Source organism: Pipistrellus hanaki (genome assembly GCF_964339955.1).
Source record: "Pipistrellus hanaki genome assembly, chromosome: 17".
NCBI classification, from domain to species: Eukaryota; Metazoa; Chordata; class Mammalia; order Chiroptera; family Vespertilionidae; genus Pipistrellus; species Pipistrellus hanaki.
This window is the reverse complement of record NC_140519.1, coordinates 31,919,157-31,946,208: the sequence shown is the minus strand read 5'-3', so window position 1 is coordinate 31,946,208 and position 27,052 is coordinate 31,919,157. Positions and strand designations below refer to the sequence as shown.

At 34.1% G+C, this 27,052-nt stretch overlaps 1 pseudogene across 1 annotated transcript; it reads right to left on the bottom strand.

Moving 5' to 3' along the window:
- Positions 1-13,661: 13,661 nt before the first annotated feature.
- On the bottom strand, positions 13,662-14,282 carry LOC311611797 (peptidyl-prolyl cis-trans isomerase FKBP3-like; annotated as a pseudogene). The gene has a single exon. The product of its transcript is annotated as a peptidyl-prolyl cis-trans isomerase FKBP3-like (transcript).
- Between the last annotated feature and the right edge of the window lie 12,770 nt (positions 14,283-27,052).

Here is a 27,052-nt window from a genome sequence, read left to right as displayed (position 1 = left end):
CCTTGTGTCCATGTAGATTTGTGTGAGTGGGATGGGAGGACAGTTTTTATGACAAGTAATAGAGGAAGAAAACGACTCAGCAGTCGTCCAATAAAATTATTTGTGTGTGTGTGTGTATAACCAAATTAATTACTTGCTCCTTTGAAATAGTAGATCATACTTTTGATACTTAAAATGTTCTTCAAATTATTGATTTATGCTTTTATGAATTATGCTTTATCTATCACTGCTGAACCCCCTGAGTTAAATACTGTTATAAATATATACTACCTCCTTTACCCCAGGTTCTTGGGCTCAAACATTTCCTACACAATCTTACAGGATACTTTTCAACACACAAAGATACATATAGATGCACAGACATACACATATATTAATTATCTAATGCTTCTTATTTTTCTCCCCTTTGTGTAGTCCTATTTACTTATTTCTTATTCTGCAACTGGTATTTTTGTTTGTGTGTTTTCTTGATACATTCTTATGGTCTTTCCATTATACATGATTACTTGATTTAAATGAATCTTGTGTACCCTTAAACCTCATTACCATACCCCAAAACTGGATGAGTTTATTTATTGAACTGCTTGATGTTATCTTAATTTTCTTGAATGGAAACTATTGTTGGAATTTATAAACTATGTACTTAAAATTTAGAAGGATTACAAAATCTATAAAAACTCAATCCTCTCAATGAGAAAATAACTGCCTTCTAAGAACATTTTGCCAGTTAATGTCTTTTCTAGAGCACTTTGTCTTAAAAATCATCCATTCTTAAAACATTTATAAAGCATCATCACCTAACACTAGGCTTTGCACTGAGAAAATGGTGCGTAAAATCTAAATGGCCTTCACAAAGCCTGATATCTAATATAAAAGAGTGATAGCAACCAATAAATAAATAAATAAATAAGCTGGATTTTAATAAAAGCTAAAACAACAGCATAATATATTTTTAAGTGGCATAGAAAGTTGCTTTTTAACATTTTAAGGGGCTTATAATTTATATATATATATATATATATATAAAAGCCTAAGTGACCATGTGACTGTGCAACCATTCAACCAGTAGCTATGATGCATACTGACCACCAGGGGGCAGATGCTCTATGCCAGCGTTTTTCAACCGCTGTTCCGCGGCACACTAGTGTGCCGCGAGATGTTGCCTGGTGTGCCGTAGGTGCAGACAAGACAAGAATTTTATAATTTTTCACTATTTTGTTTACTTAATATTTCATAATAAAGTAATTATAAAATACTTTCTTTGTGTTTATTTGATTCCTATTCAAGAGAATTACTTTATATACAGTCAATGTAGGCACAGAGTTAAATTTTTTAACATTTTCTAATGGTGGTGTGCCTCGTGATTTTTTTCATGAAACAAGTGTGCCTTTGCCCAAAAAAGGTTAAAAAACACTGCTCTATGCACAGGCATGGAAACATGGAACAGACTGATGAATCTCAGAGGGAAGGGAAGGGGAGGGAGGGGAGGGTCAGAAGAGATTAACCAAAGATCTTATATATTGTATGTACTAGAGGCCTGGTACATAGATTGGTAAACTGGTGGGGTCCCTCAGCTGGGCCTGCAGGGATTGGGCTGAATCCTTGCATCAGGCCTCTAATAAATATATAAAATACCAAGTCACATAGAAAATCATAAAAATGACAAAAGTTAATTTTCACAAATTATATTTTCTGTTGTTTAATAATTACAAATTAGTTGATTTACCTCTTAATTTCTCTGTGGCTGCTATGTAAACCCTTACACCAAGAACTTTACAGATGTTTATCTATCTTCATCTATTAGTCTGCCTTTTCTTTCCTTTGTACTTTTTATTATGGAAAAATTTTAAAGTAATTCATATTTAAGAATATATTATAGTACAGTTTACCTCTAAGTCCTCAAAATTGATTTAAAAAAAATTATTCCACCAAGGGCTTTCCCAAGTGTCTTTATTATCTTTAAGGAAATTCCAAATATCATATTATTCCATGCATACATATTTGTTTATATCTAGAAATGATAAGGTTTTTAAACATTGCAACATTAACACATTTTAAAAATCAGCAGTAATTATCCTATATAATAAAAGGGTAATATGTAAATTGTCCCCTCAATCGGGAGTACAACCAGAGTTCAACAAGGGTGTGAGGCTGTCTCACCAACTGCCCACGACCCCTTTCCCCTGCCAGCTCCACCCCCAGTCTCCCCCCACACACATCCTGGTTGGGGCAGAACCAGTTGGCCAACCTCCTGGTCGACCTGGCCTAATTGGCCCCCATCAGATGGGCTGGCCAGACCCCACCAGTGCACGAATTTGTGCACTGGGCCTCTAGTCTAATATAATTATTTACCTAATATAATTTATATAATTTATCAAGCATCAAGTGATAAATGTTTCCAATACTCTCACAATTGCCTTTATGCTTTGAATCAAGATCTAATTATAAAATGAGTCTCTTTTAAATAATAGATTGTATTTTCTTCTTTAAAAATGATGTTGCTGGTTCTTTTATTTGTTGAAAATCTATAGGTTATTTTTTAATAGCATTTTCTTAAATCTGGTTTCTGTTTAATTTAGTGTCCTTTAACATAATTTCCCCCTTGTATTACCTATAATCAGGAAGCTTCATCAACATAGTATTTACTACTTGGCAAGAGTAGTCCATAGTGATAGTGTGTACCTTCATCCAGAGGTACCTATTAGAACTGCCACTTACCAATCTGGAGTGGCCTTATTCTTTCTTATCCCTCTCCTTGCCCTTTATATGTGGGGCCCACTTTCCAATTCCATCAGGGAAATCCCAAAGTTGCAAAACAAAATATTTTCTCCAAAATACTTCTTGGAAGCTTTTTTCAAATTATTAGAGTTCATTTCATATTCTACTACTCAAGTGTTGGAGATTATAAGAGTGCAAGACTTATTAAATCCAGCTTTCATTTTTTTATTTTTTTTGACAGAAGTCTCTTAGTTAAAATTTTAACTTTTATATTATTAATGTCAAAATTAAAAGCAATATAAAAAATTTTTTTAAATTCTACAAGTCAATCAAATTTCACCATGTAAAAATTACTGGTTTTACAATTTAGTGAACATTTTCCATTACAAAATATGGGATAGGATCAGTAAATAAATAATAAGAAAATCAATTTTATTATAAGATTACAAATTATGTTACACATGCTATTTTAAAGAAATATTGAATTTATTTTTTCTCAAGAAAAATGTGAAAGTAAAACTTTAATTTACTGAAATTAAAATGAAAGTGTTTATAAAAATTATGTTAGTATTAAAGATTCATTTAGAATTAGTGTGGGGTATTGTAATTATTACACTGCTTTATTTTTGTAATAACGTGTTCCTTTAATAGAAACTCCCAATATTCAATTATTATTTTTTTTTAAATATATTTTATTGATTTTTTACAGAGAGTAAAAGAGGGATGGATAGAGTTAGAAACATCAATGAGAGAGAATCATTGATCAGCTGCCTCTTGCACACCCCCTACTGGGGATGTCCCCACAACCAAGGTACATGCCCTTGTCCAGAATCAAGCCTGGGACCTTTCAATCCACAAGCTGACTCTCTATCCATTGAGCCAAACCAGTTTCGGCCCAGTACTCAATTATTAATGAGATTATCTTTATTGTACGAATTCATACTTCTCTAGTTTACCAAGGTTTTTTTTTTTTTTTTTTTTTTTTTTTTTTTTTTTTTTTAATCAAATTTCAATAGGAACTTATTTGCTTACCATAATTAACTGTGACATAATTTTACTATAGCTGTGGCAGATTTTTGTTTTGTTTTAATCCATCCCTTGCTTGGTTGGATATTAGAACTAAGTAGTTCTTTTAAAAGTGTTCTATGTGGCTATATTGTGGGACTGCTATGATTTTTGAAAATGTCTTGAAGTTGTATTATACTTGAATGACAATTTGACTAGGTATAATTTTCTGGCTCTCATTATTCTCTCAAAGTCTGACAAATATTGTTCCATTTCCTTGCAGTTTTTCAGCTGCTTTGAAGAAAACCTGGTATTTTCCTCCTTTTCATTGCATTGGTAAGTCCTACATTAAGGAATGTTTCCTTAATTTTTGATAGTTAATAATTTATAAGAATGGGTTAATCAGGATCATTTTATTTTGTTATATATTATAATGTAATTTTACATAGTTAATATACATTTACAAATAATACACACACACACACAACACACACACATATATATGTATGATGTTGCTAAACACATGAGAAAAAATGTTAAGTAGTTTTTTCCTTACATCTTAAAATAAATATTAGTGGATTAAAAACTGTATGTATTACAAGGCAACATAGGAAAATGTTCCAGTTCCCAAGCTTATAACACATTTTTAATCCTTGCAAACCTCCTCCATCACAGCCCTTCACACAGAATGCACATTCATGTTCCTGAGCGTAATTGCCACCTGAGATCTAGCATCTTGCTTAGCTTTAGAAACCTATGAAAATTTATCAGATATTTATAAGAAAAATGTATTTAACTGATATTTTCTTACTAAGTACATGGATATTTGTAAATTTTTTATTAATGCAAGATTTTATACATCATAGTTTGAAAGGTGAAAGTGATAATTAAAACTAATATAAACTGGCAATTTAAATAATGAAAACTGAAGAAAGCACATAATAGTAATTTCAAACTACCATGACTTTGAAAATTAAATTTTACATTTTATGAGAATATAGATGCCCTAATCTTATAATTGCAGATTGCTAAATATTAGAGGCCCGGCACATGAACTTTGTGTGCATGTACAGTCCCTAGGCCTGGCCTGCAATCAGGGCCCCCTGCTGCCACCCACCCCCAGTTCCCTTTTCGCCATCCAGTAATCAGAGCCTGCTGGCAGAGGGGGAAGGAACTGAGAGGTTGGCCGGCAGGCCTCCATTGCCCGATTGGGGCTTGCAGGCTGGGGGGGCAGCTCCTGTGTTGAGCGTCTGCCCCCTGTTGGTTAGTGCACATCATAGTGACCGGTCATTTTGCCGTCCAGTCAATTTTCATATTATCCTTTTATTATATAGGATTACACTTCTATTTTTTATGTATTGGTACTCAATTATAACATCCTTATTTTAAATAAATTTCACTGCCATATTTCCTAGGAAACTGCAAGAGAAAAATTGACACACACACATATATATATATATTTCATTTTAAAAGTAAAGCATGCTATAGGCTTCTTTATGATCTCACTGAATTAGAATCTAATAAAATGAGACCAGTACTTTTGGACTCATCTAAATCCATATCAGTTTGTCCTCTATATTATTAGAACTTTTAAAATAATTGATTGCTTTTCTTTAACTTTTAACTGAAAGTTATATTCAAGTTTGAATAATTGCTGAAATATAAGCTTTAAAGTTTATGATTTTATTGAATCTGGGCAAGATTGAGATGTAATTAAAATAATAAATGAACAGTAGTAGATTTTGATATGAACAAAGAAAATATATTGTTCCTTGGAGGCCTGAAGGAGGTGATAATTCTCTTTCCTAAGTGACTAAGCACTGCTGAGGATGAGAACAGGTTTTTGGATGGAGCTGAACTTAGACATTTGAAAATAAATAAATAAAATAACATAGCATAGCATAGCCAGACTGTTGCCGGAGGATTAGCAATTCCTCCATTGCTAGTGGGAGTGGGGTTCTTGGAGTACCGCTAGCATAAGAGTTTCTGGAGACCCCCCAAGAGGATGAGATTTGGTAAAAGGTTTTATTTTTTTGGAGTTACATCCCTCAGTTTGCAGAGTCCCATTGTCTTTAAACCAGTCCTGAAAAATGTGCTGCTTGTTTATGGAAGTGGGACCCATAGGTTTAGTAGGGGTAAAAGCAGGGCCAGTGTCCAGAGTTTTCTTCCCATGGTGAAGCTGGGTCTGATAAAGCATCAGGCTAAAGTACGTTGGTCCATTGTGTTGGTCCCACATGGCCCTGGGTGGGACAGGTGGGTCTTTACAGAGCATATGAGGCCTGAATGCCAGGAGTCAGGAGCAAACAGCAAGAGAGAAAGCTCCTTTGTTCGGGGGGTTTACATATAAAATCTTTCCCAGTTTGCAGTGGCCACGCCTACTCTGGCCACTGACTCCCTCCCAGGTGTGACTGACAAGGAGGCATCTTCCCAGATATCCAAACATTACTGGGCATGTGTCTGCTGTCCAGTCCCTTCCCCCACTGATCTGTGGGAAATAGACCTAGAGAGCGGTAAACTTGAAGCTTTCTAGCAAAGATGTGCCAATGGCATGCCCATTTTATTTGGCCTTCCCCTCTTTCTTTTCTGTTATTTAATGACCAGGTTATTCTAAGGGTACCAAGACTAGGCAAGTGACTGAGAGATGATGTCATCCTAAGAGAGATCATTCACATTACAGTTGTGACTGTTTCTTCCTGATTTTTATTTTTTTATTTTTTTATTTTTAGTGAATGGCAAAATAAGAGGTTTAATGACAGAATATGAACTTAAGGTGCAATATTCAGAACCCTGCACTTTTCAACTGATATTACTATATTTTTATGATTCAACAGTACCACATTCATCAAATGCAAAATTTGATTCCTAAATACAAAACATTAGCACCTATCCACTTAAGTACTTGCTTTGTTAATACCTTTCTCTGATAACATCTATTTATTTCGGAATGCAAAGCATCGTTTTTGCAACATAAGCACTTTCACAATTCCACCTTAGAGAAATTTTGAGAAAGAGCACATTTACATAGCCTAAGAGAAGTGTATGTTGGAAAGAAGGTCACACATTGAGTTAAATCTTGCTGCACTACTTAGTTCAAAGGGAATTTTCCAGAAGCTTAAGTATATGCACAATACTAATGAGGAAAGGGGGGAAATGAAGTGCATATGATCAGATATGTGAGAAAGAAAATTAGTCACTTCCTAGAGGGAGTGAGCCCCTTCATTTCATGTTTCTAGGCTGTGCTTAAATCACATCTGCAGGTTTTTATGACTAGAATTCCTTACTGAAGGAATAGTCCATTACCGGTGGGAAAAAGGCCATCCTCCCCTTTTAAAAATTAATAGACTGTATCTTATGGAGCAACTTAAGGTTTACAGAAACATTGAAAAGAAAATACAGAGTTCTTATGCACAATCTGTCCCACCCCTCTTCACAATTTCTTTATTATTGACATCTGATTGCTATGGTACGTTTGTTACTATTGATGAAACAATATTGATAACTATTGACTAAAGTCCACAGTTTATGTTAGAATCACTTCCAGTGTTATGCAGATCTATGAATTTTGCCATTTATCAATCATTGTTTTACAGAAATAGCTTTGCTTCCCTAAAAATCTGCTGTACTCCACCAATCCATCCCTCCCTCTTCTGCGCCAGTCCCAACACTGATATTACTTACTTTCAACTCTCTCTATAGTTTGATAAAAAATGCCCCTTTAAGGAATGCTATTTATTTTGTCTTTCAGTTTAAATATTACAGAGATATTACATAGTAGGTTTCAGCAGGCACATGTTTATGGAAGTGGGATCCATAGGTTTTCCATACAAAACAACCCACTGTGTGGACATTAAAAAAAAAAAAATGGATTCAGGTCTGGCGTACATGAAGCAGGAGCTGGGAAATAAAAAATTCTATATCTTGGAAATGTTGAGGTATCCAGAATTGAAGATAAAGGGAGATTTCCTACAATTCCATTAAACTGTTATGACATGTACCAGGCGATGCACTTAAATGAAAAAGAAACCTTGTTGAAGAAACTTTCTGAATGGTGAACGTAGGTGACTAGTGCTTACCGTTTCTCTCTTCTGGACCACAGGCCTGATCATCAGATATTTATTTACAATGAAATTTCAAGGTGTTGTTTAAATGGAGATGTTATAAAGACAAAGGAATGTCTCATTGAAAATGACTGAACCTATAATTCTAAATATAAATGTATTATTGACCTATACAGACATTTTAACATAATTATGTTAAACAGAAGATATATTAGGGGTTTCTGACATGCTTTTGCATTTCTGTCCTCCCTAAGGAAAATGTTGAAAACGTTACAACAGATGATGACTAAGATGAAAGTATGGCTGTATTGGTTAGAGCTACAAGCTGCTATTTTTCTTTTCCTTCAAGATTCTCAGGATTTTCTTTCTGCATTTGCTGTGTAATTCTTTTCTCGATCTTGGTTCAGAGCTGGAATATTGCTTCCTTATATCAGGGCCTTTATTACCAGAACTTACATAATTTACACATTGTCCCCAGGGAGGTGATTTGGATATTCCTCTGCAATGTCTCTAAAGCCACAGTGAGCGTCTGGCAGTTGTTTCTCTCAGCTGCTCATTATATACATTTCAGTCCTCTCAGGTGACTTTGGTGTTTCTTATGACCTTCAATTAATCCCTAATAGTCAGCTGATGCTTATCCCCACAGTGCTAGACCTGTTCCCCTGTGGGTGTCCTGACAGGGCAGAAACCTTGCACCTTAGCCAGCAGCATGATGCTTCCCTGTGTTTGTGTGGAAGCTCCAGTGATACCACATTTGCCCCTATTTGGAAGTGTGGCTCCTACTATCCCAGTCCCAGTGAAATGGCGGATAGAGAAGCTGTAGTAAAGTAAACATTATGCAGTCAACTCAGGACAGTGCATTGACTGGGAGCATTTGCATATGAAAGATTCCAGCCCTTGAGCTCTCTTGTCAGCTGCCATACATTCTGGCCTGCTAGCTCTCATTGCCTCTGAGGACACAATAATATGGAGAATGGAAACAAAACCTGAATACTAATATACTGGAGTTATTTGGGGAAAGAGTAGCTTTAAAATGCCTCCGTGTTGGGTGACAGTAAATGAGGTATATGTAAATCTGATTTTGATCTTGCTCAAAAAAAGTCTGAAGTATGGAAATGTTCATAAATCATAGTGCCAAATTTGCCTCCCTTTAAGATACTCAGCCAAAGGTCTGACACTCACTACACTGCAGTGAGCAAAATGACAAAACGTTAGGTGAAGGCTTGTTTTCATTTTATTACTAATTAGAGAATAGAAATTCTTCTTTTGTGGAAGACTTAATATTTAAAGTTACTTAATTCAGTTGCGTGATGGGCAAGGGGGTGGGGGAAAATCAACAAAGATGAGCATTTTTCTTAAAAAAAAACCCACAATGGAAGCTCAATAATAATAATAATAACTATAAATGTAATAATACATATAACAAAAATAATATACCAGCTTCTAATGAGTGCCAGGCTCTTTTTTTTGTTTTTGCTTTTAAACTTTTTTTCCTTCATTGATTTTAGAGAGAGGAAGGGAGAGGGATAGAGAGATGAAACATCCATGAGAGAAAGAAACATCATAGATCAGCTGCCTCCTGCATTCCCCCAACTGGGGATAGAGCCCACAACCTGGGCATGTGCATTGACCTAGAAACCAGGATCAGGAATCAAATCAGCAACCTCCTAGTGCATAGGACTGCACTCAACCACTGAGCCACACAGGCCAAACTGTCAGGCACTTGGTTTTCTACTTCGTTTAGTCCTCATAGAATTCCTCTGAAGCATGTCATATCCACCTCCATTTGTTAAGTCTTATTGGACAAAAGACTTAACATTTTGAAGTCCTAGGATCCTCAGGACTTTGAATTGTTAAGTCTTTTGTCCAAAAGCAAATGGCTACAAAATGATAGAGCCAAACAAAAACCCAAGTCCATGTTACTCCAAATTCAGTTATCTTTATCTTCTTAATAAAAGCTAGATACAATGATACTATTTTTAAACACAAAATATATATAAGAAATTTATATAAGTGATGTGGGATCATCAGTTAGCAAAAAAATATGCTTTATGTCATTCCATGTACTGTTAAAGATATGAAAAAATGTATTTAGAAAGATATTTATAATTTATTATATGTAAATATTAATATATAACATTGGGTATAATTTCATGTTAGCGAATGGGAAAATTTAGTATTTTAAAATGACAATTCTAACAAATATAATCTATATATTTCACACAATTGGAATCAAAATGCAAAAGAAATCATTAGAGAATTTAATGAATAAAATGACAAGTTCACATGTAAGAGTAATGGTGATCTCTTCAAAAAAATTGTGTTGGTGAAAACTATTATATATTTGAAAGAAGTATATTCCTACTTTACACTGCATTAACCAAGAATTTAAGGTAGAGAAATTTTTTATAATCTTAAGAAAAGAATAATTGATTTTATAATTCTAAATAGCAGGATAAAATATGCAGGAGCTATAAAGAAAATGGCTGAGATATTTTACCTTAAAAAGAGATCTGTATTACAAAATAAACTGAAACTCCATAAGGCAAGTGGAAGATTCAGGAATATGTCTGCAGCATAAGCATTAGTTCAAATGTTTGTATCAAGAATAAAAACCTCCCCAAAGGAATAAGGAAAAGACAAACTAAAAAATAGAATGAGACAAAAGACATAAATTGGCAGTTTATAGTATTTAAAAGTGATTAGTTTTACTACTCACTAATAAATAAGCATGCCCTAGCTGGTTTGGCTCAGTGGATAGAGCATCAGCCTATGGACTGAAGGGTCCCGGATTCCATTCTGGTAAGAGCAAATGCCTGGGGTGTGGGATTGATCCCCAGTAGGGGGTGTGTAGGAGGCAGCCAATCAATGATTCTTTCTCATCATTGATGTCTCTCTCTCCTTCTCTCTCCCTCTATCTCCCTCTATAAAATCAATAAAAATGTATTTAAAATAAAATAAAATAAACATTTTTAATAAATATGGATTTTTACCCAGCAATTAGAACTATTAAATTGACTGATAATATCAAATGTTAGTGAGGATGTGAAATAACATATACTTTCATCCTGATTTGTAGACGTACAAATTTGTTAATCAATTTGATAAAGCAATGTATTATATATCAGCACTACATTTGTATGTCCTTTAAGTCATCATTTATATTTCCATGAATCTATTTTGCAAAAATACATATGTATGAGCATTAAAATGCATATATATAATTTTTGAAGCTTTGCTTCATTCTTTTAAAAATAAGGGAACAACTATAACCAAAGGTGAAGGGTTCAATAAATTTAATATAACTATATTATGCAGCACTGTGCAGCTGTTAAGATAAATCAACTCAAATGTATTGATATAGAAAATCTTGAAAATGTTAAAATTTAGTAATAATTATAAGGCAGTACATAACAGGGTGCCATTTGCTTTTAAGGTGTGTATGTATATCTATTCCTAAATTCATAAGGAAGTAGACTCTAAGGGCACATTGTACTGTGTGCTGGTTGGCTGACTGTCAGTCTTCTAAACTCTCCAGTCATATGTTTTAGAAATGGTTGGTTTTTTTGTTCCAAGGGTGAGCCTTTTATGATGTAAGTCAAACAACTGTGTAATTTATGATCCAAACTTGGATATGTTTCAGAGTGAGTTGGGCACACTATTAATAATTATGTATAATAAAAATCACAAACCGTATCTCTCCCAGCAAACCTCACTACTGTTCCAGCCATTCGTCATAGACGATCTCTATAATTTATGCCAGTCAGTGAATTCTATTCTTTCTCCATCGTTTGTTTGGATACATGCAGCTAATCTAAAAAGAGTCAATTACAAAAACAAAACTTTTGTAGGAGCATTGTCCTGTACATCAAATGGTTGTGGGTTCGATTCTGGGTTAGGACACTTACCTATATTCAGGATTTTATCCTGGCCTGGGAGGTTATGGGAGGCAATTGGTGTTTCTCTCTCTCTCTCTCTCTCTCTCTCTCTCTCTCTCTCTCTCTCTCTCTCTCTCTCTCTCTCTCTTCCTCCCTTCTTCCCTCCCTCCCTCCCTCCCTTTAAAATCGATAAACGTATCCTCAGGTGAGATTAAAAAAAAAAAAAAATCTACTTTCTTCTCTGAACCTAGAATAGACATTTTCCCATATATATGGCAACAGGAAGTTTGGATTCCCTGAGTTATTTTGAGAGCACTAAGAAAAAAAAACCTACAGCTGTGTCTTTCCTGAATTTTGTTGATGCTGTGGCAGACCATAGAGACAAATAAATCAAATTGTTTCTAATGTTTTTTTTTTTGAGGCACTTAAATCACACCTCACCTGAAGTTCCAGAATAGTATCTTAATTCTTTCCGTTACATTAAAAAGTTTTCTGTTTTGATCAATTAGAGTTGGGTTTCCTGTCTTCTCTAACACACAGTACTAAGAAATGCGCACTCAGAATCACTGTCAGTGATGGTAACCTCTCCTTGATGTCCGGGAGTGGGAAATACATAGAGTTAAGGCATAATAATTTTACATTTTTTCATATTCCATCTATGTTTTTAACATTTTAAATATTATTACCCTTCATAAAATAAATGGCAAATAAATATTCTTTAAGACTTTTATGTGATAGATTAGGAATTAAAACACTATGTTTTGATCTTGTGCTTTGCAAATCAGGAAAAAATTATATACTACTATATCTCTCTGGAGAATTCTTCTATTTTGAAATACCTTTAATAGAAACTGTTTATTTTCTTTCTTTGGCTTGCAATTCCTGAGTTATTTTAGATTATATTATTTTAATAATTTTTAGCCAATTATGTTTATGATCCTATATAATAAAAGGCCAGAGGTGTCACAACTAAAATGACCAGAGACCAGACCACCATAGCCCCTCCTGGGGTGGCCCAGCCCCCAACCAAGCAGTTAGGGGCAATCAGGCAGGCAGGCAGGCAGAGTGGTTAGGGGTGATCAGGTAGGCAGATCAGCTGTTAGGGATGATCAGGTAGGCAGGGAATTGGTTAGGGGTGACCAGGTAAGCAGGCCAGCAGTTAGGGGAGATCAGGTAGACAAACAAGCAGTTAGGGGTGATCAAGTAGGCAGGCAAGTGGTTAGGGTGATCAAGTAGGCAGGCCAGAGGTTAGGGGAGATCAGATAGGCAGATGGCCCCTTGCTGGGCTGGCTTCATGCTCAAGCAAGTAGTTAGGGACAATCAGGTAGGCAGACCACTGGTTAGGGGTGATTAGGTATGCAGACAGACCCTCACTGGGCTGGCCCCATCCTCCAGCAAAGAAAGAGAGAAGTTCAGGCCAGCCAAGCTATCGCACCCCTGCCTGTTGCCTGCAGAGGGAGGCCACAGATGACAAGCAGTGGCATTGGCGGGGGGTGGGACCAGCTGCCTGCAGCCAGGGGAAGGAAAGCCCCAATAGGCCCTGATCTCAGGCCAGGCCTACAGAGCCTACCCAAGGGGTCCTGAATTGTGATAGGGTGCAGGCTGGGCTGAGGGACCCTCCCACCAAGTGCACTAATTTTCGTGCACTGGGCCTCTAGTATATAATATCTAACTGATTTTAATGCTCACTATTTTTTATTTTACTTTATTTTTTAAAAGACATTGGGTAAATTTTTATTGAGCCTTTTATTTACAATATGAGATAAAAGGAAAGTGAGCTTTCCCTGACCCATCTTTTACACAGCTGTAGTAAAGTATTTTAAACTTCAGAAATTTATAACGGATTACATTTCTTAAAAGCTTGGGGAGAAAGTAAACAAGTTCTACCATGATTTCTGAACTTTCCGTTGACTCTTCCCTTACAATAGTGCCTAGCTGTCATTAGTTACATAAGTTTCTTCAAGGCCTTTGCAGATGTCTTTAGAACCGAAGCGTTGCTATTTCAATCAATATCCACTAATTCCACTTCAAAAATGAGTTTTGCATTTAGTGGAATTTTGGCATCAGGCTGACCTTTCTCTCCATAAGTCCATTCTGGTTCAATTTCCAGTTGAGCCTTTTCTCCTTTACTCAGAGTCATGAGCACTTCATCCGATCCTCTGATGACTGCCTATATTCCAACCGTAGAGCTTAAAGGCTTGGCATTCCTCTTTGAACTCATTTGAATATTGGTTTCAAAAACTGCGCCATCTTGCAATATCTCTGTATCCCAGAAGTGAGCAACCTCTTTCTTTTTTGAGGAAGTTAGCTTAAACTCCACCCCCCTTTTAAGAACAGATTTTGTATGTTGGTGGACCCTCATCCAGTGGCTCTTCAGACTTGGTTTCTTTGGTTAATCTTCGTTAAACTTCATATTTTTCATCTGCTCGGTCACTACTTATACTTGCAATATCCTTGATACATTTTCAAAAAGATGGTTATAGGCTATAACCAAATGGTCCCCGTTAGCTATCTTGGCCACATTTTTAATGTTTCTTAATAACTACGGTTCTGCAAGAAACCATGGCCCTGTAAAAACTTGAATGTCCTTCTTGGGTAGCTGCTCGCTGTGCTGCCGCTTCATGGTCCAGGCCCATGGATGCCAGCTTTCCTGCTGTGCAGCTTGACTCTCATTTTTTAAAATCCGTATTTTACAAATCTATATTGTAAAGTATGATTCATTTCTACTGACTGCACTACACCTTTAATCATGTTTTTCAAAAGTAATTCATCTAGTCTCTTCAAGTATACTCTATATAAACCTATTACCTTTATATGAACTATAAAACTTGAATTAGTATATTTCCTTTAGTTGTGCTTTTTTTCAAAAATTGAATCTTGTGCCATTCATTGTCAGGAAAAAAAATAATGGTCTTCTAAATGCTTATTTAAAGCTTAAAATATTCTCTATGTAAGTTTGAATTATATTTTGTCTCTAAATTTATAAATAATAAAGTAAAGCAAGATAATATTTATTGTATACTATATCCAGACAAACGGTTGTACAAGTAAGAATTAACTTATAAATTCTTCCAGGCATTCTCTGAATTAATTATTATTATGAATGAATGAATTTTAATTTACTTCTTTTGGAATGTGGTAAACCTTTAAATGTATTCATACTTTATGTTTAGATAATTTTTCTGATCATTGTTTTGAATATAATTGATATCCCAATTTCTGAAATATATTTATTCAGAACAACATAATTTTCAATACCCATTCTCCATCCTTCAGATCTCTCAACTTTTTCACTTTCTTTGTGACTTCTCTGTTCCATTCTACAATTTAGCACATTCTATTAAATTTGATTCACACAACACTATTTAAAAAAAACAATAACACTTTTCTCTTTTTTATTTTCTTTATTATATATTTAAAATATGTAATCTATAATAATAAAGGTTAATATGCTTATTAGGCCAACAACCAAATTACCTTCTAGATATCCTTCCAAAGTTCTTCTGGATGAAGCCAGGGCTGTGAAGGCCTAGGCAGCTGCTGCGGCTGTGAGGATCAAGCCCCTTGCACGAATTTCCTGCCTTGGGACTCTAGTTATTTTTTTATAAGTTCTCTTTCAATCCTTTTTTTAAATCAAATTTGTCATTTGATTTTTAACTGTAGTACTTCCTATTCACTGCTCCCTTTTATCTTTTCTGTTCCATTCTACTTCAGTTTTAAAACTATATATGTCACTAAGTAGCTCCATAAACTTTTCTTCTATTTACTTTGAGAAAAACTGTAAGGCTATCTGCTATAAATTTGAAATTGTAGTGCAAATTTTCCTTCCTGGCATTCTACAGTATTTTGTTTGTATTTTAAGGACTGCTGGTAGCCAGGCAGTCACATCCTTTGGCCCTGCTCTGTGCTCTGAGCACAAGTTGATTCCTCCTCTTGCCTGAATAGTGTCAGTGTCTATAGTTGTTAACCCAGTGTTTGATGCCTGAATTTATTTTGCTTGATTCTGAAGATGAAGACATCTTCTAATATTACTGCTAGATTTTGTAATTGAAAAAAATGGAGAACATAAAGCATTGCAATCTCTAGTTTACTCTTAGACTCTTTCCTAATTTCTGTTTGTGTTTTAATTATGGGGATTTTACTACCTATGTGAAATATTTTATTGTTATTCCCTTACCTCTACTTTTGTGCCAAACCAAGATTCATTCTATACCAGATATCATTATGCTCTATTCTATTCTTTATCCTGTTATATGTGTAGTTCTGATAGCAAAGAGGGTACACATCACCAGTGGCTACTTGAAAATGCAATACCCATACTGGAAAAAAACGACAAACTATACGATTTTTCTGATAGAAAGTAAAGGTAGAAAAACTGTCCTCCTAATCTATTTCCCTGCCAGGATGTTTGCTTTATGCCGTGCCATGCATCACAGTGAGTGATTTGTTCCTTTTTTCGGTTAAGTTCCTGTGTCCTGTATGAAGTAAATTTTCTCCTTTTAGATGGATAAAGAGGCTTGATATGTCTCAACCAAATATTGCATTATGTGCCTTGTTTCTTTTTCTGTTTTCTCAATTCTGTTGGATGTTATCAGATTCTATTTTTAAAACAAATTATTTCTTTCTAAGCATAATTTAACATTACTGGGAAAGGCTCGTTCTATAAAAAGCGATCTAAGGGAAATATGTCAATCTATTTGTAAATTATGGGATTGTGATTGACTTACATTTCAAATGCCTCAATTTCTTTTTTGAATTTAAAAAGTAAAGTCATTTGGGGTCTTTCTGTTTGTGTGTGTGTATTTGATTTTCATGTCTATTTTAAAGAAAACTGTGGCATAATTATGAACATGAATTTAGTTTTGGAAACGATCTATGAAAGCTGAAACAAACACTATTATGTGCCTTGTGGTTTAGTTGGCTTACATGTCAGTTATTGACAGAGGAGGAAGTTCTACATTATAGACCTCAAAAATTATTCTTCTAGTGGCAGCTCAAATGCATAGTTTGGTCTTAACTTTCAGGGTAATGACCTCTGACATGGAGGATAATGCTCATCATTACTATTACTGTGGGTAGTATATAAAGACTTATGTAATACCACATTGGTAGGACTATGTTCTTACCAATTATTGCACTGGCAATGTCTGTCTGCCTGCCTGTCTTTCACTTTGAGGACAGGATCATATTAGAATGATCTTTCAGCTCACTTTGTAAAGATTATTTTCCAATACTGCTATTATCTTACAGATTATATCTGAGTCATTTTATAAAATAAAAATACATGTGAGTGTTAAGTCTGTAGAGTTGTCACATGTTCTAATTTAGCATACATCATTTGTTTCTATACTTTTTTGATACATCACAAATATCTCACAGGGTCAATGTAGCTAAGGACAGAAATACTTTAATCACGTCATTTATCTTAGAATTGAGTTACTTTTCATGTTTTTATAAAAAAGAATTGCTTTATATAGTATTACTTTTATATCTATAAGAATTTTCAAGGAAAGTAATTGTATTAAAATCAGTTTAGATCAATAGATGGTTTGATGTATTACAACAATAGATATGGCAAGTAAGGGAATGAAAAAAAAAGTATTACATTAAAAAGAAAAAAATATGGCATTCATTTATAATTCAGAGAACTTTGGAAAGAATTAACTGTGGCTTTTTTTTTAATATATAAAAACCCTTAGGTAATATGCAAACTAATAAAAACTTATTTATTAGTTAAAAATTATCTTTGTTGCTATTTAGTGTGAGTAATAAATATTTTATAACAATACTTTCATATACACTTTTATCAATTATTAGGCTGTATTTGATTTTTAAAATTGTTTTTTAGTTGCATCCTTTTATTATTCATTCTTCTCTCTGCTACTTCCTTTATCACAGTAATGGCTTACATCCACAAATATAAACAGCAAGCTAAAGAACTATAATCAGAAGTCTTTCTAGAGCACACAGCTCCAAATAATTATTTTTTAAGCCAACATTTGACTTAAAATATGTGCGTCAGAAAAAATCTGTCTCTTTTTGGGTTTATTCATTGTTTTTAAATAAAAAGCAGAGGCAACTATTCTTGGTGTGGTATCAAAGCAAAAAATCATGCCTGATGTAAAAAAAACAAAACAAAAACAAAAACAAAACCGTGTGAACAGGAGCAGGGGGCTGGGAAGGGATTTGGTGATTCCATAGTATAAGAAGAGAAAATGTTCTTAGTCAGGATTGACTAAATTAAACCGGGTTGCCCTTTAGCAAATCACAAAGCAAAATGAGAACTAAAGTCTTGGTATAAGGGAGGAAGTTTCAGGAGAGTAATTTCAAGTTTCTTCATGTAGAGACTACTCTTTTAAAAAAATATTTTGCGTTTTTTTTTTTTCTTTCAATTACACATTGACAGATTAGTCTCTAAAGTATAGTGATTAGACATTTATATAATTTATGATGTAATCAACCTGTTAAGTCTAGTATCAATCTGACACTATATAAAGTTATTATGACATTATTGACTATATCCCCTATGCCCGTAGTTGGCAAACTACGGCTCACGAGCTACATGCGGCTATTTGGCCCCTTGATTGTGGATCTTCCACAAAATACCATGGCCTGGGTGAGTCTATTTTGAAGAAGTGGTATTAGAAGAAGTTTAAGTTTAAAAATTTTAGCCCTCAAAAGAAATTTCAATTGTTGTTCTGTTGATATTTGGCTTTGTTGACTCATGAGTTTGCCAACTACTACCCTATGCCATACTTTATATCCCGGTGTCTATTTTTATAACTGGAAATTTGTGTATCTTCATAGAGGATTTTATATGTTTTAGATTTATTTTAGAGAGAGTAGGAGGGAGATAGAAACAATGATGAGAGAGAGACATAGATAGGCTGCCTCCTGCACCACCCCTACTGGGGACTGAGCCCACAAGCTGGATATGTGTCTTGACTTGGAATTGAATAGGTGAACTATTGGTTCATGGGTTGATGCTCAACCAATTAGCATCAATTCATTTCCCTATCCTTCATCTTCCCATCTGGCAGTCATCAAAATGTACTCTTGTATTTATGAGTCTGTTTCTGTTTTGTTTATTAATTTATTTTGTCTTTTACATTTCATTAGTAAGTGAAATCACATGGTATATGTCCTTGAGGCTACTTTTTATGATCATAGCTGGGAAAATGGTACCAAGTGAATTGTGGATATACACCAGTACCATTATCCCAGTAATTAGTATTAAGTCTTCCTCAATATTTATGCTTTTGTATCTTTCTGAGGTATATAAAAGAGAAAGCCTAGTACATTGAGGGTGTCCATGCTCAGGAGGAATGCATATTCTTACTGGGAAAGACAACTTTTCAGTACAGAAGCTCAGAAATATTCAATAGAGAACATGATCAAATTCTAAATGGTCTAGCTCTTATTGTAAATGCAGTTTGAGTTAAGAGAGGAATAATTTCAACATTGAAATTTAAGAGCATTTTTGAACAGGCTCTGAAGTTTGAATGTTGAAAAGGAAGGAAGTGGGTATGGTAAGTAGGATGAAAAATTTAAGACATACAACTGATTTTAATTGAGTTACTTATGTGTCCCTTTGTATTAGTTTTCTATTTCATCCAAAGCAGATTATCATACATTTAGCATCTTAAAATAACAGGAATTTTCTCACTGCTTCCCAATAAATCTAGGTGGGTACAAATGATTTTTCTGCTTCATGTCTTTCAAGGCCAAAATCAAAGCATTGGCTGCCTGGGGTCTCATCTGGATGCTCTGGGAGAGAATCTCCTTCCCAGTGTGTTTTTAGGTTACTGGCGGAATCCAGCTTCTGTCCTAGGGCTGGGGTCCCACTTCCTCGCTAACTGTTGTCTAAGAGCCCCTCTGATCCCCTTGATGTCTCCTGCATTTCTTGGCTTATGGTTCCAGGCATCTTTGTAAGTATCAATGGTGGATTGTGTTTCACACTTGAATCTCTCTGACCTTCCATCTTGGCCCCAGCCTGAAAACATTCGATGCTTGGATAGAGTTCATGTGATAATATTGGACCCAAATAGATAATCCAAAATAATTTCTATTTTAATCTTCATAAATACATTACATTTGCAAAATGTCTTTTGCCTTATAAATTTACATACACATTAGGCTATGAGAATTAGCGGGGGGACTTTTTATTACCATTTGAGAATGTGCTGATGGGACTGTCAAAACTTCATCTGTTTGCTTGAGAATATTTTTTGCCTTTCCAAATTTGTTAAACAAGTGTGCAGTATGGGCAGGAAGTGCCAGAGCATTAACACTCCAGAGCAGCAAGCAGCCGTCAACTAATGAGTAAAGGAATCGGTATATATTTTATAAAGCCTCCTCCTAATATATTTATGGGAAACCAGTAACAAATTTGTTCCACATCATTTCCCAGGGTTCCACAACAAGACTAATGCCCAGGTGTCAATAGTAGTCACTTCTTTAAAGGTACACCTTTTTGAATCTTCTTCATCTCTTTTTTGTTTTTTCCTCTTAAATTCCTATTCCCTAGCAACGTTTCCTGGGATTGAATTCAAAATAAACTACTTGCACTTATATTTTTGACCCAGGATGTACTTTTGGAATTCTTAAATTCAGACACGTAAAATAATCTTTTTTTTTTTTTTTACTTTTGCTCACCGATTTATGTTCAGAATGTTTATCATACAAAACAGTAACTAACAATTGAAACACATTTTAATACTTAAAAAGATCTATTCCCATCTATTGCTTTAGTTAATACTTACAGAAATTTTCTGAGATGGGAATTTTTATAGCACATTTTAGAGATGAAGAACATAAAATTACAGAGGTTGGGTAACTGATGACAGTCATGGATTGTAAATAATCTTAATTATATATTAGAATCCCAACTCGAATCTGCTGACATCAAACCCTGTACTTTTCCTCTTCCATGCATTGTGGTCAAGATAAATATCACCTATTTTGCCTTATTGTGTGCATGAATATTTATTTACTGAGGGTTTATATAATTTGACTAAGGTCACAAAGCTAGAGGGGAACATAATCAATACTAGAATTTCAGTGTTCTCACTCATAATTGTGTTCTTTCCACTATATTGCAAGACAATAATGTTTAAGCAAATTGAGTCCAACTCATTAAACATTTTGAGTATTAACCAAAAGATTTGGGAAATAACCCTCATGGCAGTTAAATTGCATGAGAGGTTTTTGGAAAGTTAAATAATGAAAATGTTATTTTATATTGACTTATTTGATTGCTTTTGGCCAAAAGTCTGGCAAAGAGTGTTTTAAGAAAATTAATCTGCCAAAGGTATGCAGGATGATTTGGAGAAATACAAGACTGAGGTCAGAGAATATAAAGGAGAAGTTATTTTATCCAGGCATCAGGTGACAAGGACCTGAAATAGCCAAGGAGAGAAATGGATAAATACCAGGGACAATTATGGAAGAAACTAGAAGCCTGGTGCACAACATTCATGCACTGGGGGTGGGTCCTCTCAGCCAGGCCTATGCCCTTTAGCCGTCTGGGAGCCCTTGGGATATGTCTGACTGATGGCATAGGTCCACTCCCCATGGGGAGTGAGAGAGAGTGGGCTCATGCTGCAGTCAGGCATCCTTAGCACTGCCACAGAGGTGAGAGAGGCTCTCCTCAACGCAGCTGCATTTGTCATCCATTAGCCTGGCTTGTGGCTGAGCAGCGCCCCCCCCTAATGGTCAATGCATGTCATAGCATGTTCTGCCATTCAATCGATTTGCATATTACCCTTTTATTATATAGGGAAGAGTAGTAGAAGGGAGAGTTTGATTACAAGAGAGATATGATGCTATGTTATAATAATAATACGTCCATATTTTTCTTCATTACATATTAAAAAGTATTTGTTTACCTGTGATAATATATATGAACGTGTGTGTGCAAAATCTATGGTAGAAAATTTAAAATGAGATCTTACTCAAATTTTTGAATATATGTGTATCATTTACTAATCTATCATCCAATATACCTCTTTTCATGCCATTTAAAGGCCTGGAGACTCACTTTCCAAAATGGAATAGAATTATAAGTCTCTTTTTCAAATATAGGTGTTGATTACTAACATTATTAACATGTTTATCGGGGTTAGTTAATTACCTGGAATGCATCAGGTAAATTCCAAGTTATATGGTATTACCTAATTCCTTAGTAAGACTGAAAGACCCATAGAGTTTAAGATTCTTCAGTCTGTATGAAAGAAGTCATGCTAATAATCTTGTTTTGCATATAGTTTGTAACTATACACTTTTGTATATTCTTTTGATATTGTCATACCAGATTACTAATACAACTCACTATACTTTATCATAAGTATTACCCTAATGTTTACATAACGAAGAAAAGGAAATAGTCTGATAAATTTACCTGTAATGCAATATCCATTCTCTTCTGCATGCATATAACAGAATTTCACAGGGTATCCCAGCTTCCATTTTACTTTGTCTCTCCTTTTCATAGTCTATTCTCAATTTATAGCAGCTGGAAAGAACTTAAAAGAAAAATAATCTTAAATCACTTCATGCCATTTCTCTACTTAAAACACTCCGTAGCTTTCAAATCTTAATCCTTTATCATGATAAAGAAATTTCCATCAGGCTCTAATGCATGCCCATGTATGTACTTAACTTCATCTTCTCTTCCTTTCAAGAGGTTTTAGCTCCCTTGATATTCTCTCTGTTCCCTAGCTTCTTTCACCAATTTCCATTAATTTTTATCCCAAAGCCCTGCCTGAAACCTTCTTCCCAAAGGACTTAACATAACTGCTTCTCCTAATAATTCAGAACTAAAACCCAATATTACCTCCTCAGAGAGGCCAGCCTGACTAATTGGTCTAGAATAGACCTTGCATAGTACTCATATCTATTAGAATTTATTTTTGTTTCATTGATTTATATAGTTTGATTCTCACTACTGGGATATTTCTCTATCACATATAGTAGTCATAATAGTGAATTATCACTAAATATTAAATTCATTAATAAATGGAATAATAGGGGGCACTAAATGACAAATGATTGTATAATCATTTTAATTCTTAAAATAAACTGCTTGGTAGATATTTTAATATCTAAAAAACCTAGGTATAAATTACATATAATTTATATCTGATCCTTAATAGAAGTTAATATTCTGGAAAGTATGTAATAGTTATCTTTATATCAAATTATCATTTTTAACTATAATAATTAGACTATGGATCTTGAATAATATGTGATTTTCTAATAATTTATATCTAAATAGATGTTTATAAAATGTACTTATCGGTATGAGAAAATAGAATGAGTTATAATTGAATATGTTAATATTTGATATTCTTGAAAATTTTTAAATTGTGATAAGAAGTAATGAAAGATAGTATAAAAATAAGAGAGGAAGAAGAGAGGGAAGAGAAAGAGGTGGAGGGAGAGAAGAAGAGAAAGGCAGAGGAAGGGGACTAGAATTAACAGATATTGTAAAACAAGTCTACTGTGAACCTCACATTCTCACTTTTAAATAAAAGGACCACAAATTTAAAGTCATCACTAATCAGTATAGTTTATCAATATCATCAATAATTGATTCTGAGATAGCATCGTTGATATCAATTCAAACTTTAAAAAAGTTAAGTGTGAGGTAAGCAACACCAAGGCACTTGCTATTTTGGAATTAAGGAATTAAAATCAATGTGGCCTGGCCAGTGTGGCTCAGTGGTTGAGTGTTCACCTATGAACCAGGAGGTCACAGTATCATTCTTGGTCAGGGTACATGCCAGGTATCCCCAGTGGTGAGCATGCAGGTGGCTGCCACTCAATGATTCTCTTTCATTATTGATGTTTCTATCTCTCCCTCCTCCTTTTCTCTTGAAATCAATAAACATATATATTTAGAAAAAAATCAATTGTGATAGCAGTCACTAAGGCTTTAGTGTCATATAAGTAGTACTGTGAACAAGTCATTTCAGAATACCAACAGAATAAATTTTCAGTAGTGGATAGGGAAGGGAAATTACAAAGCTTTAGGAAAAATAATGTAAAGGAACCGCTTAAGTAGGGTTTTGCAAGCTACATTAAATTGTCCAGATTTTTATTTCAACTTTGATATCAAATTTCATGTAAGGCTTTCTATGAACAAAATTGCATGCACATTTCTATTTTCAGGAGGATCACTGGGGTGGGGGAAGTTGGACTTTTAAAAAGTTGCTGCAGTTATCCAGTTGGGAGATAATGGTGGTTTGGAGACAGAGATATTGAAGTTAAAGACTGTCATTCTGTTACCACAAAATAATAAACCACAGATCTAACTTGTATTCTGAGAGGAGGGACGAGTTCAAAACCAAGAAAACTTAGACTATTTTATTTTACTGAAGCTAGAAATATTAGAATATTAAAAATAATACATATTAAAATATAAGTGATTTTAAATATCTGTTCTAAGATACTGCAATGTGCATACTATTTTAAAAAATGTGTGTGTGTGTGTGTGTGTGTGTGTGTGTGTGTGTGTGTTAGGTTAGTGGTTTTTAAACCAGAAACCTCCTATAACAGCATTAGCATCATATGAGACCTTTAGTAGACATACTAGTACAAATGTTTGTGCCCCAAGCCAGTCCTACTGAATCAGACACTCTGAGATTCCTGACAGGCAATCTGATTGTAACACATCCCTTCCTGTCACCTGCCCTGTAATTCCAGTGCATTCTAAAATTTGAAAGCACTGCCACAGTAAAATCTGCACTCCTTGTCTTGTTTGTTTATTCATTTTGTTTTATTTTGTCTTAAATAGTCCCTCGTTTGCTTTTTAATATACATTTCAAAATAGCATATCAAAATCTCCATTTGCAAAGTGAAGGTTTTTCAAGATAATAAGGAACAAAGGACATTGCACAAATAATTAGAGACACAAGTAATCAGTGGCACAAGAACCTGATAATAAGGTGCTGTGTAAATTAACTAAAATAGCTTATAATGATAAAAAACTAAGGACTTTGGAAATTAACCCCTTATCAGATATATCACTGGCAAATATTTAAAGGCAGAACTTTTTCATTTTGTTGATGGTTTCTTTTGCTGGGTAGAAGCTTTTTATTTTAATGTAGTCCCATTTGTTTATTTTCTCTTTAGTTTCCATGCCCTAGGAGATGTATCAATAAACACATTGCTATGAAAAATGTCTGAGATTTTGTTGCTTATGGTTTCTTCTAGGATTTTTATGGCTTCACGGCTTACATTTAAATCTTTTATTCATTTTGAGTTTATTTTTGTGGGGAGTGTAAGTTGGTGGCCTAGTTTTATTTTTATTTTATTTTTTGCATGTACCTGTCCAATTTTCCTAGAATCATTTATTGAAGAGACTGTTTTTATTCCAGTGTATGCTCTTGCCTCCTTTGTCAAATCAGAATTGGGCATAATGGCTTGGGTTGATTCTGGGTTCTCTGTTCTGTTCCATTGATTTATTTGCCTATTCTTGTGCCAGTAGCAAGCTATTTTGAAGACAGTGGCTTCCTAGTACCGTATAACTTGATATCTGGTATTGTGATTCCTCCAACTTTGTTCTTTCTCAAGATTATTGTGTCTATTAAGGGTCTCTTTTGGTTCCAATGAAAAAATGTGCAAATGATACTTTTCCAAAATGGATGTATGTATTTTCTATGTTCTAATATATTACACTCCATTACTGATAGGTTAAATTTTTTTGCTAGATATTGAAATAAGTGTTTTATTCTTTTATCTCTGGGTGCATTTTGCCCTGGAAAACAAAACTTTGCAATTTTTGGTAATATTTCAACATTATGTAAAATATACCAAATAACCTGTACTTATTTCCTTTATCTGACAAATAAAAACAAGTAAACATCAAGTGTTACTTAACATTCAAACTTCCATCAGTGAAGCTGTTTGCTGTAATCATCATATATTAGATTAAAATAATCATATTTGTGTCATGAAATAAAAAGGTCAATTCATTAAGGATTCTAATAATATAGAGCTTAGAAAAAATTACTCCCAATTAAAAAGTCTATCCTGGCATTATCAGTATCATAAATATACTTTTAATTTCTCATTTCAGCCAATCATCTGAGTAACAATCTACTTAACAATTAATATTTGTTATATCAAAGCAGGGCTTTTACTCATCTTATTTCTTTGGAAAGTATATTGAAACTCAATAACGTTGCTCATATTCTTTCTCCCCCCCCCCCCATATTGAATAAATAACAGAACATTGTTGGCAGCACACTTTTTCTGTGTCTAAGAAAATATATATTAGCATTTTAGGAATGCCCACCCCTTGCTATACATAGATATTGTACTTCATAAAGACTTATCAATCTTTTTCTAGTCTAAATTGTAGTGTACAAAATAACTATTAATTAAAATCTTATGACTAGCATTGAATTTGGGAAAAGAAAAAAAAGCCCATTTTCTTCTAATATGAACTACTCATATGACAAGAACTAATATATAGTCTCTAAATCAGGGATTCTGTCCAAATACAAATTAAAAATCTTCTAGCTTGCATATATAATAATCATTGCTTTTCCCCATTTGATGCATTAATTTTACATGAAGTCTAACTGTCATTGGGAGGAATTTTGCCGAAAGCCTTTTCTGCTTTCTCTGTGAGGATAATATTCTCATTAATATTATATCTGATTTTGCTTACTCTTTAAGAGAAGTTTGACTTGGGCATGTTTTTGCTACAGTTGGGACAACTTTGAATGATGTTTCTGTTCTGGGGCACATTCTTGCCTTTAGCAACAAAATTAATCAATGTTGTATGGGTGAACATTATTTTGGGTTTATTCTGGAAAACAGAATTTCCTGAAGCATTCTTTGCTTTATTTTAAAAAATGAAAAGATTCACATTGTTGATGTTTCATGATGCTATTTGAAGTTTCATAAAAGACAACCTATTGGGAAATAGAATAATATTTGTTCAATAAATTTCATATTTCATATATTCATCAGCATACTTCCAACTCTCACTTCTTTTGCTTTGTTTCAGTTACTTGTTCAAAACAATCTCACTCACAAATTCTCTTAGCTCCCCATTCAAGAAAAAAATGTTTTATATTAAAGTTTGGTTTTCTCATTGATTTAATAATATCATCTTGAATGATGTTTTATTTTTTTTCCCATCATTATTTTAGCCCCTAATAATAATTTCTAAAGCATTGACTTAATTTTATAGCTCAGGTATGAAAATAAAAAAAACTTAAAATACAAAAGACATAGCAAAAATAGAAAAATGTGATCCAATATCTGATATAATAATAGCCTAATATGCTAAGTGTCTGGTCATCTATTCAACCAATCAAAGGGTAATATGCTAATGATATGCTAAGGCCACTCAACTGTTCTTTATGACATGCACTTACC